Here is a 17,457-nt window from a genome sequence, read left to right as displayed (position 1 = left end):
ATCAAGGCAGAAGCCAACGTCAGTTTTGGTGATAAGTCCATCTTGCCAGCTTAGTTTAACACTATCTTGTACTGTTGCACTAGCCATGTCATCTGAAACCCATTTAGATGAAGTTGTATCTATCGCCACTTGGTTTTGCTTATGTTTTGCCTCCTCAAAATAGAGGTTCTTCAGCTCCCAGAATGTACTAGTCAGAGTTTATTCCCCATCATAAATTTCACAGGATCCATAAACAATGGAAATATAAAGACCATTATCTAGTGGGGCCACTGAAAAATAGGGAAACCTCATGCTAGTGTGTGGGGAGGCAGATATTGCATATTGGCAATAAATATGTGACTACAACTAAGATGTGAGACAGTTTTCATAGAATTATTAGCGGACAGCCCACTCAAATATCTGGGTCTTAAATATAAGTGTGCAAAATGCAAAAAAAGGTCCATCCATAAGCCCATTTCTTTCAGAACTCTAAGAAAGTGCCATGTGAGTAATAGATTTTTGAAATATTTCCAAACCTTTCTTTTAGTATTTTTTATAGTTGGGATTTAATACATATAACATATCATTCCATATGTCAATCACAATGAACAGAATTGTACAATTGTTACCACGATCCATTTCCAACCATTCTTTGTATACATGGACTCCTTGACATTGTCTCCCTTTCCCCCACCACCACTGTATCTCTCTTTCCCCCAATTACATTAGTCTATAAACTTTTCTTATGTATGTGCAAAGTCTTCATTATTTTCTTTTCATAAGAACGGAGTATGCATTTTTTTGACTTAAGTTATGTGTGCCTCAAATGCTTTAAAATGAAATGTCATGTAGAATATAAATTATTGTGATTACTATTACCACCCAACTGATGTCCTGTCCTTCCTAACAACATATACAACAATATATACCTATTTAGACATACATAACAGCAGAGATTTTTGTTATAAAAAATGAATGAAATGATCAACAATATTACAATTTTTAATACTTGCTGTTTCATTATGAGCAGGAAAGTCACAACCTCAGTTTTAATTTTTAAATATAATTTTATGGCATTTATATAATTATGTTTAAAAGTTTCATTTATCATAAGGTACCATTTTATTATTGATATATTTTAAACTCAAAATTCATCTTTCCAAGTACATCATTTTTGTCACCTCTATTTCACCATTTTACAGAGAATACAGAGGTTATTTTGGCGATGGAAAAGCAGCTTTTTCTTTGAGCTATTTTTCTTTCTTTCTATATTTTTTAGAAGCTGAAGACTCCTACATAGTTTATACATCTTCTGTGCTTTGGTCTTCATCTTTTGTATGCATGATTTTGTTTAATTTTTAGACATAACAAATTGAGCTTTTCTTGTTGCTGTTGGTATTGCTACTGGAACACACATGAGTTGGAATTTCTTTCTTTAGGTAGAACTCAGTGATATTGATCATATTCTTCAAGATCCTGATCATTGCTAACACACGTATAACTCAACATGCAACCACTATGCCAACAAAAGGTAGAACAGAAAGGCTAAATATGTTATCAATCTAATTAATTAGTTATTAAGCTGGATGTTCCAGGAAAAAATGATTACACATCTCCAAACTAAGGAACCGGAGCCCATGAGGCTTTAGTTATACATAAGCAGCCTAAGGAGGGAAACTTTTATTTGCTTTTTGGAAAAGATATCTATCACGCAACTTTTGCCTACTCATCTGCATTAATTGTGCATATGAAGTTTTTATTATAATCACTTGTAAAATAAATTACATTAATTAATTTAACTTGTCTGGAATTATAAAGTTAATAACCAAATTCAAAACTAGATCTACAATACTCCAAAACCAATAGTTTCCCTAACTTTATGCTGGCATTTAGATCAATTTATGAGGATAGTTTATAGAAGAGCACCTCTAGTGACTGCACAGGAGGGACCCTTTATAATCAAATGAAACTTCGCAAGGTATATTTTTATGCACTCTCTATTTCTCTGCCCATAACTCTGTGGGTCTACTAATTTATTTATCAATCTGTATGCTGGAAAATAATCAGAGAAACTGGATTAAATTTAGGAAGAATATAGCGTTAGGATTGGATGAATTCTTATTAACCAATTGAGATATGTAGACATGTGGGATACAATACGTATGGGAATTTTCCCCATGTTTGCCTCCCTCAAAAATATGCCAAATATTAGGATCTGTTTGCCAGCCCATGGTGGGAGGTCAGATGCTTAGAGATATTCTCCCTGAAGGCCTTCAGACTACTCTCTGGTTCCACCACAGATGAAGCCCACTCTCTGCTGTTAAGGACAATGGGTTACTTCTCTCTGAAGCCTTGCAGCCATCAGTCTGGTCCACTGTAGTTGGGGTTCCTACCCTACTGATAATTGTTTCCATGGAGAACCAGAGAACAGATCAAAACTGTTCAATGACATCCAAAGTTAGGCTTCCATCCTGTATCTAGGATCTGCCCATCTTATCACATATATGCCCCCTAAGCCTCCACTTACTATTGTGCCTATAACCCCAGATTGTCCCCCTCCCATTACTGTATTACCCATAGTCCAACCTCTTCCTGTGACGTATGTCTTTACCTGTATGGCTTGCACGCCCCCCAAAGATATATAAGCCTGGGTTAGAAATAAAGAGCTCTTGTTCTCCTAGTCCACTCTCCCGGACCTCACTCTCCTGGTTCCCTGTCCCCTCTTCCTCTGTCCTTCCCCTCCTGGCCCACCTCTCTCCTGCCCTCTCATCCCACACTGTGCCCAGACCTGGCTGTTGAGATCATGGCCATCCAGGAGGTGAGCATGCTACTGTGAAATGTGTCTCTTACATTATTTCAATCTCTCTCTATCTCTACTTATTATCTATGACTCTACTATAATCGCCATTTATCTTAACCATACAATTGTACTTACTAAACCCGTGATTAGTTGTGGGGACTGGTCTTCTCCACAAAGATGAGAAACATTGCTTGTTGCAAGTGAGGAGGACTCAAAGCACTTGCTGACAAAGATAAAGGGGTGCAGTCTTCAACATGGATTGCCATTCAATATAAAGAAGACAAAATCCTCACAACTGGACCAATGGGTAACATCAAGGTAAACAGAGAATAGGTTGAAGTTCTCAAAGATTTCATTTGCTTGTTTCCACAATCAATGCTCATGAAAACATCAGTCAAGAGATCAAAGGATGCATTGCATTGAGTACATGAGCTGCACAGCCCTTTGAAAAGGGTCGGAAAGCGAGGATGTTACTTTGAAGACAAAGGTGTACTTGATCCAAGCCAACGTGTTCACTCGTCACACATGCATGTGAAATTAGACCCTGAAGAAGGAAGATCAAAGAGGAATCAGTGCATTGAACTAATATGTGGCTGAGAAATATTAAAAGTATCATGAACTATGAAAAAAACAAATCTCTTCTGGAGGAAGCACAGTCAGAATGTTCATTAAGACAAGAATGTGAGACCTTATCTCACGTGCGTTGGACGTGTTGTCAGGAGAAATAAGTCCCCCGAAGAAGGATGTTCTGGTGGCAAAGTAGAGGTGCCGTGAAAAAGAGGAAGGCCTTCAACAAAACAGATCGATGCGGAGGCTACAGAGATAGGCGAGAACGTGTGAACAATTGTGAGGACCGAACGGATTTAGGGCTGTTTTGTTCTGCTCCACATATGGCCATTATGAGTCAGAATCTACTCGATGGCACATCATGACATCACTCTCGGGAGCCCTACACGTCAACTAACCTATTGGTCTATCTATGTAGAGAACGTATTTTAATAAGCACAGGGACGTAGAGCATCATAAAGTTTGGAGTGTTACTTGATTGAAAAGAGATAGGTCAAAGTCAAATGAATAAGAATCATTATGAATTAGTGTTTATTAAGCATCTCCTATGTACCAAATTAAACTATGAATTTTTGTACATTGAATGATTAAAACTGTTCAATAAATTATCAAAGGAAAAGTTTAAGTAAAAGTGACACCTGCAGGTACTCCTAGATAGACTAAGTAACTTGTGTAAACTCAAACAATTTGTTAAAGCAAGGATAAGAATTTTACCTGACCTAGCTACTTTATGCTTTCCATAATGTAATTTTGTAAAATCTCTCCAATCATTAATGAAACATATTGCTGGATTTTTCTCTCTCTTTTCTCTCCCAATCACCTTGGGAAGGTATTCCTTCAAACATCACCAGTTTCCCTTTCATTCTGCCTCAGGGAAAGTCTTTGCTGTTGCAATCCCATTGTTATTACATGGACAGCACATTGCAGGTGCAATAGCCCTTTGGCGAATGCAGGCTCCCCCGTGGTCTTTGTACAGGTCTTGCACATGCGTGTATTTCTAATTGTCAGATGTTTGTTTTCCTGTAGGATTCTATCTGCTTTGTCAGATGTATTTGGGAATAATTGAAATCAGTTGGAAAAGCAGTGGTGGCCAAAAAAAGAAAAAGAAAAAAATGAATTCACTCATTGCTAAGTGTTAAAAATTTTCTGGGAATTTAGGACATTCTATATTTTCTTCTTTCTATTCAATTTCTAATGTTTGAAAGACTAAGTATTTCAATACACCTCACTACCAGTATCTGCTAAAGAAACGTGATGCAGCTAGTTCATGTTTATCAATGTCAACATCTCTAAATAAAATCCATCTATAAACTGAATAAAGATATCTTGCTAATTTCAATATCATCTATATTTTGCACAAAATTATCTTCATTTTCTAAAAATCATTCCTGAAATAAAGTGGATATGTAAGGAGTTACAGAGGATGAAAATTAAATAATTTATTTTGAAGTAAGCTTCCTTTGCCTAGTACATTATAACTCTTACATTTGAACAAAGCTCTCTGGGTCTCTATTGTTCAGCATAACAATAGGCTTTATAGCATTGCTGCAAGCATTTTAGTAATTCAGTAATTGTGTTGGATTCAATCTCCTCATTTGAAGTATAAGACATAACTCGGCAAAAAGCAGCACTATCAAAACACCCAGGATGTGAACAGAATATCACAAAGTTGCTTCTGCATCTTGTTTGAAACTTAGGTTTACATTCAAGTACTCAGATTGCTCTAAGCTACTATGAAATTTTATACGAATGTAAAACAACTACTACAAGGAGCAATCTATTGCCTTCATGACGTCCCTTTCCTTGCTATTCGAGAGGGCACCAATGTAAATCCTACTGAGTTTGTGTAGCAATAATATACCACTGATTTTGAAGGACACTCATATTTCGACTCCCAAGTAGAAAAATATTTAGCAAAACAACCAAACCCATTGTTGTCAAGTTGATGACAACTATAATAACATTGTAGAGCAGAGTGGAACTGCCTTGCAAGATTCCCAAGGTCATGAATCTTTATGGAAGGAGACTGTGACATCATCTCTTTGTGCAGCAGATGGCTGGTTTCTCAGAACCCCTAGTCTATGGTCATCAGTCAAATACTTCACTATGACAGCAGCAGGTCCCTATATGTTAATTTCATCATTTTTAAAATTCCACATACATTTAGTGGATAATTTACCATGTGCTACACACTGCCCACAGGAGCCCTGGTACTGCAGGGTTTAATCACTTGGCTGCTAATCTGAATGCAGTGGCTTGAATCAACTAGCCCACTTTAAACAGAAAGATAGGGCAGACTGTTTCTGCAAAAGTGACAGGCTTTGAAAACTTATGTGGCATTTCTACTGCTCTATACAGTTTGGATGTGTTTTTTTTTTCCTAGTCACTACTAATAGGAACTGGGTGAAATGACAACAACGTAAATCAGGTAACTGTCAATCATTTTTCAATTTAAGGACTTAACTGCAACTTAGGACATTTTAAAGACCATATGAGGTACACCCTTTATTTTAGATGTCACCAGAAAATAGAGTTCTTCTGTGCAAACTTGACACGAATCATAGAATAAAAATTAAATAATTGAAAGAAGCCATAATCTATTCATTGAGATGTTGATTAGGATGATATTATCAGTGTAGAATAAGACACTGGAAATAGAAGAGACAGAGAGAGAGAGAAAGAGAGAGAGAGAGAGAGAGAGAGAGAGAGAGAGAGAGAGAGAGAGAGAGAGAGAGAGAGAGAAACTATTGCTACACAATCATGGAACCCTCTATTAAACAAAATAGGAAAATGTACAGGTATGGTTTCTATAAATGTAGAAACATAAACATTATGCTCCATGCTGGTCTGTACACTTGTGAAGGCACCATTTTCATCTTTCTAGCCTTTCCGTGAGGAATTCTGTGTTCTTCAGTTTACTGCCACATAAAGTTAGTGGTTTGAGGATTCTCACTGGGATTCCAATGATGTTCCTTTAAGCATGACTTGAGTTTGGGTAATAAAAAGATGCCTGAAGGACAATTCCAGGGAGGTGAGACAAATGAGGAAAGGTGTGCCCATGAAACTATCGTAGGAAAACTTCAGAAAATGTGCAGGTACATTGTCATTTGGGAAAAAACTTATTGGTGCCACTTTCTTAGCCTTTTCCCCACCCAGACAGCTTCCTATTTTCTTTGTATTTCTTCCTGAGAAGCTCCCATGTTTGTCCTGAGTCCGTTGAGAAAATCTTTCAAGATTCCCCCCTTTGGGATCATAATAAAGCCACAACAACCTTGATGATGAAGGTTAATTTCTGCAGCCCTCCATACTGTTTGCATGAAATGTTAAGTGTCCCATAAATTATGGAAAGGCTGAATTTGTAAAGGACTTTATTTTGCTTGGCGCCACAATCAATGCTTAGAGAAGCATTAGTCAAGAAAGCAATGCCATTGCTTTGGGCAACAGTGCTGCCTAGGGGCCTCTTTAGGGTGTTGAAGAACGAAGAGGCCACAATGAGTGCTGCTGTGCACCTGACATCAGCCATAGCTTTCTCAGTTGCTCAGACACATGTGAAACTTGGACGATGAATAAGGAGGACCAGAGTTTGAATTGATACATTTGAATTATGGTGTTGCCTGAGAATACTGCAAATATTTCCAGGATGTGCTGCCAAAACAAAGTACTACCAGAAGAAAAGAAAAACCCTGTCCTGGGAGAAGTGTAGAATGTTTCTTCCAAAAAACAAAGAAAACCCAAAACATGCTCATTAGCAAAAAGTGAATGCTGGCGCTTAGTGGTCACTTGTGGGTTTCTGAGACTATAATTGTTTACAGGAGTAGAAAGCCCAGACTTTCCCACAGGACAGTAAGTGGGATCAAACTGCCAACCATGGAGGTCACAGCCCAATGCATACACACTTCACCACCCAGAATGCTCCTTAGATGAGACTTTACCTTACGTCCTTTGAACATGTTATCAAGAGAGACTCGACCCTGGAAAAGAACATCATGTTTGGCAAAGTATGTCGGAATAAAAGGGGAAGACCATCACCAAGGTGAATTGCTGCAGTGACTGAGTCCGTGGGTGTGGACAAGGCCATCTTTGTGTGGATGGTGCAAGAGAGGACAATGTTTTGTTCCGTTGTGAGTTGGCACTGACTCAAGTGCACCTAAGAACAACCTAAGATGTTGAGCTGATCTCTCCGCCTTGAAATTACCTAGAAGTCACTATTTGATTGAAGTTTTAGATGTCACCATAAGAAAATTAAAACAAATGTATTGCTGAAATAAAAAGTGTCATCCATCTATTGAAAGCTGAAACAAATTTAAACAGCCTTTGTTTGGAATATATTTATTCATGTACAAACTGGAACCCTTATGAGAATAGTTTTTTAATGTTTATCATCATATTATGAAAAATGGTATTATTTTGAATAACTATTCAATTCAAAGAATAAATAACATTGTTCAACAGGCGTTTAAAGACATTGCTGTTTATTAACGTAGGCCTTTTATCATTGCTCTCTGTCTCCAAGAGAAAATATAGAAAGATGAAAGGTGTACGAGCCATACATTTAACTTTTTTCTTTATTTGAAATCATCACTGGAATAAGAGTATAGGGCTTTTAAAAAGAAAAAAAGAGTATAGGGCTTTTAATGGTATTATGGAGAGTAATTTTATCTATCTTTCTCTTTGTAAAGAACAGTATTTACTTTTCCATATATTTATGTAAATATATATTTACAATTCTGGTCAAGAAATAGTTTGATATACTACTTACTAAATTGGTAGTTGTATGCTACTTAATTAAAGTCATGAAATAGAAATCTGGTAAGAATTCTAAGAATTCTAAGAATTCTGTATCAGTCCCTTTATCTGGTGTCAAGAAAATTTTATTTGAAAAAATACTTGTCAATACCAGCATTTCAAGATCAGCATTATCTTCTATCTTTGGATCAACTAGAGTTGCTTTTAAGTTGAAACTTTGTTTAATTATGAGATATGGAACTTAGAATAAAAATATGATAAAATATAAAATGCAGCCATTTTGACACGTAATTTTCAGTTGTAATGATTCCCTCTTTTTTTTTGTTACCTTCATAAATGAAAGGGAACCCTGAGTGGGATTCATAGATAAAACCTACCTGAAAACAGAAAGGCTGACATTTTGATTCCCCGTAGTTATCTTCAGAGAAAGGCCTAGAGATGCACTTCTGGAATTTCAACCACTGAAATCACAGTGGACCACACTCCTTTTTGATACACTTGTGTGGTAATGAGTCAGAATCAACTGTTGGGTACATGTGTGCATTCTCACTGATGATGATTTTATCATAGATAATGCATTTTTCCCACAAAGTACAGCTTATTTAGTTACTATCCCTACCTCACTTGAGAGAAGATTTTCAAAATTTTTATATTTTTAATTTAGAATTTTTTTCCTATTTCCAATAGCTTACCATCCACACTGAAATCTCCTTATACACCTTCTATCTTTACATGGTGGTTTTGCGTACTGTTCTGAAAAATATTAAAGATTTTTCAAACAGGAATAGAGTGAGCATGAATCAATTAACTTCAAGCTATAGTTACCTTAGTAAAGGGCAGTACTGTAATATGCCTGAATAATTATTGAAAATGAACCTTGTAGTCATGATAATACTAAAGCTATTAAAGGTACTATATTATGCTAACCACTAAGAACACAATGCTAAATAAGACATAATTCTTAATTTCTAGGACAGAAAGACTAATGGAAAATGCAAATAATTTAAATACAATATAAAACCTGGTTGTATTATATTTAGAATTCATGGATATGACAATTACTCCTGTGAGTTGGAGAGGAAACATGACATTTGATGTGGGCACTGAAGAAAGTTTTAAGGTTATTTTAAGATAACTAACCCAAGAATCTAGAATAACATTTACAAAGGAACTTAGGAAGAATATAGCTCCTTAAATGACTGTTTAATAATTTAATCTTGTTATTCTATTCTATATATATATATTTGTTTTATTGTATATGTTTTCAGAGCTCATGAATCTTTTGTCATTCTTTCTGTCTACCTATTTGACTAGAGGTTCCCGGTAGGTTCATGGTCAGTCCACTCACAGAAAGGCAGCTATTTGAACCCACAATGAAAGACATGGTGATCTGCTTTAAAGACAGCAGGTATGGTTACACACCACCTAGCAGAGTCTGAATCTAAGCAACCTTATGTGACATAGTAAAATGCCCCCACAGTGCTTTCTAGCCCAGAAAAAAGTGAAATTATGTCTTCAATAATTGGAGAAAGAAAAATGTGTTCATGAAAAGTTTATATTCTATTAGGTTATCATTAATTGGAAAATTCATGCAAAAAGCATGAAGTGAAACTTAAGATACATGTTCTTTTAAAGAAAAATTCTTAGCATTGTTTTCAGCTAACCAAGAGGAAGAATTTAAAACCAATTTACCAGGAATGTTCAAGTCATAGACTGGAAATATGACAATGAGTATTAAATCTATTAATATATCTTAAAAACCCAAAAAGAGTTTTTTAGATTATATTACAATGAAATAAGGGGGGAAATATTTCTAACATTGTGTGTAATAAAATATTGTTATATTAAATGTTATATAATGACATGGTTTAATGGTCTCTTAAACTTCTTAATAAGAATTAGGAATTTGAATGGATGACAGCAGGTCTGTGAAATGAAATTAAGTTAATAGCATTTTATTTCAAAAGGAGTAAATTTCAAATAATTAATTATTTATAACTATTAAGTATGTAAAAGTAACATTAAAGAACAAAAGTAACAGAAACAGGGAGAGACAAGAATTTTCTCCTTGAAATTTCAAAGAGAATATGATCTTGCGGATAAATTTATTTCATTTTCTTGCTTCCAGAAGTCTATAATAATACATTTCAATTTTTGTAATCCACAAAGTTAGTAGTGCTTTGTTCTAGTGGCCTGAGAAGACAAATACATCCTCAAAGATCTCTCTAAATGGCTCACTTGTAGCTTTCATCCTCTATCATTGTAAGTCCATGAACTAAAAAGGCAGAAAACACTAGAAAAAAGAAATAATCATGTGATAGTTTAAAAACAAAGGAATAAAAGAAGCATGTTGAAATACTCATAATTCAAAACAAAACGGACAATTATAGAGATATAAGAGAGATTGCAATCCATCTACGAAGAGCTATAAAATCATAAATATATGAATTAGCACTGAAAAATAAGTGTCATATTCAAAAGTTTCCTCATGTGCACTCTTTCAAATGCATGGAACAAATAATTGTGTGCAATTCAATGAAGAAGGAAAAAGAAAACTCCTAAATTCTACTCAGAAGGCAATATAATTTAATTAAGAAAATTATATAATAGACCAGGTGCACCTACTCAGATTCTTCAGAATCTACTGGACTGCACACTATATGCAATTTTTTGATAGTCTTGGTTGACCTAGATTTAGAATTGTAGCTCAGATATATTAAACCATATACTACACTCTACCTATTCCTGCTCTCCTCATTAAAGGCTATCTATCATCTGAACAGGGTACGTTTCTATGGTGTGAATTTTGACCAATTTGATTGGGAAAATTGTGTTGTCAGGTTGACTAGAGAAACAAATCCCGAGATACTCATATATGTGCAAGAGAGGGCTTTATATCAAAAAGTAATTATGCATCAATAAAATATCCCGGCCCAGTTCCACTCAAGTCCATAGTCTGATACCAGTCCTTTAGTCCCTCTTCAGACACACGAAGCAACGTGCAATAATGATGTATAATACAGCAACATATCCAGCAGGTGGGTAAAGTCTTGTGGATCCAATGGTGGTGGATACATCGCCAGGGTTGACGCCAGTCTCTATGTGCTGTCAACAGGAAGGTGAAGGCATTGAGCGCACATGAGAGTAGCCCACCTACAGAAAACCATTTATTTCAGTAGCACCTCCAAATGAGTTCATAGAACATTGACTTGATTATATAATGACTGGATTTGAAGTCCCTTAGAAGAAACCTGAAGATGCCACCCATATCCCGTGGTCCCCTAATGTCTGGTTTGCTGTCTAGAGAACAGCCAAGTCCCTGCCAGCTGGCCACGGCTGAGCCCCGACATGGCCACGGATGGAGACATGCAGCTGAAGCCCTCTCGCTTTCTTGGGGTTTTCAGCTCTTGGTTCCTTCTCCTTGACTCTGCACACTGGGTCCACAGGAGGCACGGCTGTACTTAAAAAGCCTCTTGAGTGGTCCTGAACAAGATTAAAAGATGAGCAGTAGTTTAGTGATTTTTTTCTTCCAAATAATTTTTGGCCAACACCAAAACCCAAACAGAGCTGAACTCCAGAAAATGAGGCATGCCCTTGCACCCGCTTTTCTATAAACTGGAGGAAGTATGCTTGGAGAAACCGGGAAGGGCCAGAGGAATGAACTGAAACAAAAGAGGTTGGGGGTGGGGCTGGGAACGAACTGAGAGGGACCCATGGGAACTGGCAAAGACTAGCTTGGAGAACGCAGAAAGGGACCAGGGGAACAGACCAGGACAGAGGGAAGTAGGTTACCTGAAGGGGCTGATTAGGGGAATACCGTCCCTCCCCCAGGAACGCATAGTCAGAGCAGAGGGTGGAGCAGGAGGTGCTACCTTGAGACGCCATGTTGGCAATGAGCCGGCATAGGGTCACATGTTCAGCTGTCCCATAGAATGACAGGGAAGTCAGGAGAGGAGTAGACGCCCCACAGAGACCCCCACAGAGGTTGCAACAGCACAGCGAGCAGCAGATCGGAAGTGACCAGGAAGGCAGCCACATGGAGTGAAATGTGCCAGAATGTTGGGCAGAGTGCAGGGTCTGCAGGCAGCAGGCTTCCAACAGCATCGCAGGGAACGAGGCTTTAAGTGCAGACAGGGAAACATGGAGGCAGGAATCACATAGGACAGTAGGAAGGCCAACATATGGAGGGAGGGGTAAGGTGTCCCAGCAGGCAGCTTGTCAAAGCACATACTTACCGCCATTTACATGTGGCCCCACGCAAACTGCCCTGGAGTCCCCTCTGACTTTCAGCAACGTCAAAGGACAGGGTTGAATCCTATAAGGTCTGCAGCCTCGTCTGAGAGAAGGTCCCATCTCCTTCCTTCAAAAGGCTGGTGGCTTCAAACTGCTAGACTTGCAGTTTACGGCTGACACTTAGAAATTCCCCGCCACAGAGTGCCTCAGCTTCCACTCACGTGGTGAGAGGTGAAGCCCGAAAGGAAAGAGGGAGTTTCCAAAGGGTGAGAAAGTGAGACAGAGTTCTGCATCCAGCTCCAGGGACAAAAGGGTGACCCAAGTGGGCTTACATCAATGATGGATAGATTCTAGTGAATTTATCCAGTCGTGGTATCAAATATGATAGGTTTCTTGGGTGGTTTACCTTGGTTCTTGCTGGTCAATGCTGAAAGAATTCACGTGGCAGAAGCACTTTTGAAAATCCAAGTAACGGTTGTGAGGGAAAGGGAAGTTTCAAGTATGACAGTCTCAAAAAGCACACACTGTCTCTGGAGAGTGTACAAGGCCACAGGGCGAGGCCGTGGGAAAGTTTGCAATTGAAAATGGCCGCTTCAGGGAAGCATGGGAAAACACATGAAAGGAATATAGGAATAGGAGTGTAGCCAACATATGGAGTCATGAGCAGGAGCCAGGAGCTGAAAATCCCAAGAGAGTGAGCAGGCCCTGGGCAGGCTTGCAGGCGCATGTGCGCCCTCATGCAGGAGGAATTTCCCTCCACTTGTAATTAGCACCTGAACAAGAGTAAGAGCATCCAGCCCTTTTTTTAAATCTCCTCAGGCCCTACTTGTTGGGGAAATGTGGTTGAGGGGGTTAGCTGACCTTACTGAATGATTTTAGGTGCACCTGTGTGATTATATAGCTGTACCTAGTTTATGCACCCAGGTGAACCTCCTACATGAGCATAGGAGATATGGATCCGAGCATGCTCAGCTTTGGATTTTCCCACAGGTGTCTAATTAGTGCGCCTCATTTATTTCCAACCCCTTTATTGTGGCATGGACAGCTGATTTTCATTTAGGGTAGGCATTTGGGAAGATAACCCCTCTTTATCCCTACTCTGGCGACCTGCCAATTTCACCAGCTTCCAAAGATACCTGAACTTTGGATTTGGAATTTAAAGCACCATGATTCATGAGTTCGAGGAGGTATTTTAGCAAATAGCAGAACCCTGAAATTTGAGGGAATATGTTTATGAGAAGAATGCCTGTAAAGGGTAAGACTTCATCTCTCATAGTTTGGACATATTATCAGAAGAGACCAGCCCCTAAGTAGGACATAATGCTTGTTAAAGAACAACGTTTGTGACAGCCAAGCTGCAGTGAGATGGATTGACAAAGTAGGTGCCACAATTGGCTCAAACACAGTAATAGTGAGAAGACACAGGATCTGGCAGTGTTTTGTTCTGTTTTACAGGGGATTTACTAAGAGATGAACCTGACATGAAAAGCCAGGATGTTACCTTAAGGAATAAGGTGCACCTGACCCAAGTTATGGTATTTGCATATGAAAGCTGGACATTGAATAAGGAAGATCCAAAAAGCATTGATGAATTTGAATGGATGGTGCTGGCCAAGAAGATTGAAAGTACTATGGACTGCCAAAGAACAAATAGATTTATCTTGGGAGAAGTATAGACAGTGTGCTCAACGTGTTGCCAGGAGAAGCCAGTCCTGAAAAAAGAACGTTGTGTTTGGTAAAGTACAGTGAAAAAGAGGAAGAGCTTCGGCAAGAAGGATGGACACAGTGGTCGAAACAGTGACTCAAATGTAAGGACATTTGTGCAGGTGGCACAAGACCAGGCGTGTTTCCTTCTGTTGGGAAGGGTCGCTGTGAGTCAGAGCCAATTCAATGGCACATAACTAAACAATAACAGGAACATACTAAATATTTTATTTTAGTTTTTAATTCTAAGAGTGTTTTAAAGTTTATTCGCTTTATTATACAGATAAGGAATATTAACAAGGTTAAGTATTTCCTTAAGTATCTCACATGCTATTCTGAAAAGAAGAAACTGATTAATTAATTGTAAAGAAAATACTCTCATTTAGTTATGTTTATTCTTTTCATTCCAGATCAAATGAATAAGAAATAGTTATTCACACAAATAACATTTGCACATTGTCCTATAAGTATAATAAGGTTATTTTTAAAAATGGGCTGGTGGCATATTGGTTATGCCATTGGACTGCTAACTGCAGGGTGAGCAGTTCAAAACTACAAGCCAGCTCTGCAGAAGAAAGATGAACTTTCTGCTGCTGTAAAGAGTAACAGTCTCAGAAACCCAAAGGGGCAGTTCTACCTTGTTCTAGTGTGTTAGCTTTTTGGTTTATATGCAAAAATAGGGAAAAAAAAAGTTTACTGAGTGTATTTTCAGGGTTTATTACTAGGAGCCCACTCTAAGTCATTATCCCATTCAAATTAATCTGGAATTCTTCCTCACTTTAATATGTGCTTATTTGTTTTGAGAAGCACTTATATGCATAACAATAAGCATTATTCAAATGATAAATAGAAAGGAATCTTCAAGTAAACATTCTGTGGAAAGTAGTTAAACAAATAAATGCAGTTATAAAAGGAACAATGACATTTTATAGTTAGTCAAAACTAGATGGAGCTCATCTTGAATTTAAATTTTTTGTAGTTGCTTTCCTCCTACCTAGTTGTCAGACCTGAATTTAATTATCACTATTAGATTCAATTACCATTATTAGAAGGCTGAACAATGGATGACCCATGGCCACAAGCAACCCTCCCAAGATTTTAAGCTTTGGGGGATTGCCAAGAAAGAAATTACTCATCAGCACTGGATAAAAAGTCTATGAAAGATATTCCTATCTCAGATTAGAGAAGCAAGGACCAGCAGCAATAGTGGACACTGGGCCTCCTTGGCTAATGGATACACTCTACAGCTATAGCCCATACCCAACATGGCTAACACTCACCCCTCCTGAAATACAGTCAGAGAACCCCATTCTCCTTGCTCTGACAGATATAGCAGTGGGCATGGCTAGATGGCTATACCACACACATTTACACAAACAAAATAAAGAAAATACAACAAAATCAAGCCAAACATATGCCATTGAGTAAATTCAAACTCAAAGCCACCATCTAGGATACAGCAAACTTGCCACATGGGATTTCCAAGGTTGTAATCTTCTTTTTTTTTTTTCATTTTGATTTTAAGATGGGTGAAGGTTTACAGATTAGGTCACATCAACCTTACATACACTGATCCATTCACATTTTGTGTGACCTTGTTGAATGCAATCCCTCAATGCACCAAGACGTCTCTTCCTCCCTGGGTTTCCTGTCTTCATTCCTCCTCTCCGAACCCTCTTGAACTTTGTCCTTCGGTACATACTGCTCTTAGTTTACTTTAAACGATTCTTTCAAAGAGTACATACATACATCACTGGTGTTATTGTTATCTTTAAACAACAGTTGATTTTTCCATTGAAAATTGTGCTTAGGAGCTGAGATCAGTTTCAGATCTGATAGATGATGGAAGGCTGTCATTTAGGGTTTCCACAAATAGCTATGCCTCCAGGAAACTTCCACTCTTTTGGGATTCTGTGTTTTGTTCCATATTTTTCTTCCTTTCTATCCAGGGTATTCTAACGTGATCCCTTTGACAGTAATTGGCAATGATAGCTAGATACCATATAGTTCTGGTCTCAGGGTAACGGATAATAATGACATTTGCCTGGTCCCTTGGTCCATTAGTCCATTGAAATGATTGTTTCCACATATCTTTAATTTACATCACTCTACTTTCCTCCAAACAAGGAAAGACCAGTAGTTTTACCTTAGATGGCCAAAAAACGACCCAGTCACTATTGCCGTACAGTATGTAGAACATTGTCCTTTTAAATTATGTTAGGACAGTTGACCTTGGCCCAATGACTACTCTTTTATGCTGCGACTTCAATATTTTTTTTTTATTTTAAGAAATCCTTTTATCGGGGGTTCCTACAGCTCTTCTAGCAATTCATCCATCAATTGTATCAAGAACATTTGTACATATGTTGCCATCATTATTTCCAAAATATTTTCTTTCTACTTGAGCCCTTCACATCAGCCCTTCTTTTTTCCCTCCCTCCCCAATCCTCCCACCCTCATGAAAATTTATGAATTATTTTTATTTTAATATTTTACACAGTCAATTTTTCCCCTGGGATGGTGGTTGTACATCAATCATTGTGATCAGTTCCCTCTTTCTCCCCCTTGTGTCCCCACCTTCCCCCTACCCTCTTGGTATCATTACTCTCATTATTGGTCTTGAGGGATTTATCTGTCCTGAATTAATTTGCATCAAAATTGTTGTTTGTTTTGGGTCTTCTGATGCCTGTTGCCTGATCCCATTGATACCTAGTAATCACACAGGTTGGTGTGATTATTCCATGCAGGCTTTGCTGCTTCCCTGTTAGATGGCTGTTTGTTTAACTTCAAGCCATGAAGGCCACAGAGGCTATATCTTCTAATAACTGAGCACCATCAGCTATCTTGACCGCATTTACTTATGCACCCACTTTGACTTCAGCGATCATTTTGGGAAGGTGAGCATTACAGCATGCCAAATTATTAGAGCAAGGGATATTCTTGCGACAAGGGAGGACTTGAATAGAGGGCCAATGTCCATCTGCTACCTTAATACTTAACCTATAAAATATGTACATAGTTCTATATACCTATAATTATATATTAATATATTTAAATTTGTATATGCCTATGTTTATACCTCTATCAATTTCTATTGCCTCCTAGTTCTTTTCTCTACTTCCTTTTACTTTATCTCTGTCCCACTCTAATGTCCAAGCTTCATTAGGTTCTCCATACTTCCTCTCAGCTACTTTGCACTTGATTCAATCTCATGTCTATGAGCTTGTGTACTCCGCCACATAGATTTATATTTGTAGCAAATTTTATCTGTCAAATATATACAATTTATTAGGTTGTGATGCTCCAGGTTGGCAGTTCAAACTCATCAGCTGCTCTATGGGAGAAAGACAGAACTTTCTACCACCATAAACAATTACACTCTTGGAAGTCCATGACAGTGAGCTGCATTTTGAGTTAAGTTTGCGGAA

Source organism: Tenrec ecaudatus, chromosome 15 (genome assembly GCF_050624435.1).
Source record: "Tenrec ecaudatus isolate mTenEca1 chromosome 15, mTenEca1.hap1, whole genome shotgun sequence".
NCBI classification, from domain to species: Eukaryota; Metazoa; Chordata; class Mammalia; order Afrosoricida; family Tenrecidae; genus Tenrec; species Tenrec ecaudatus.
This window is presented reverse-complemented; position numbering follows the sequence as displayed.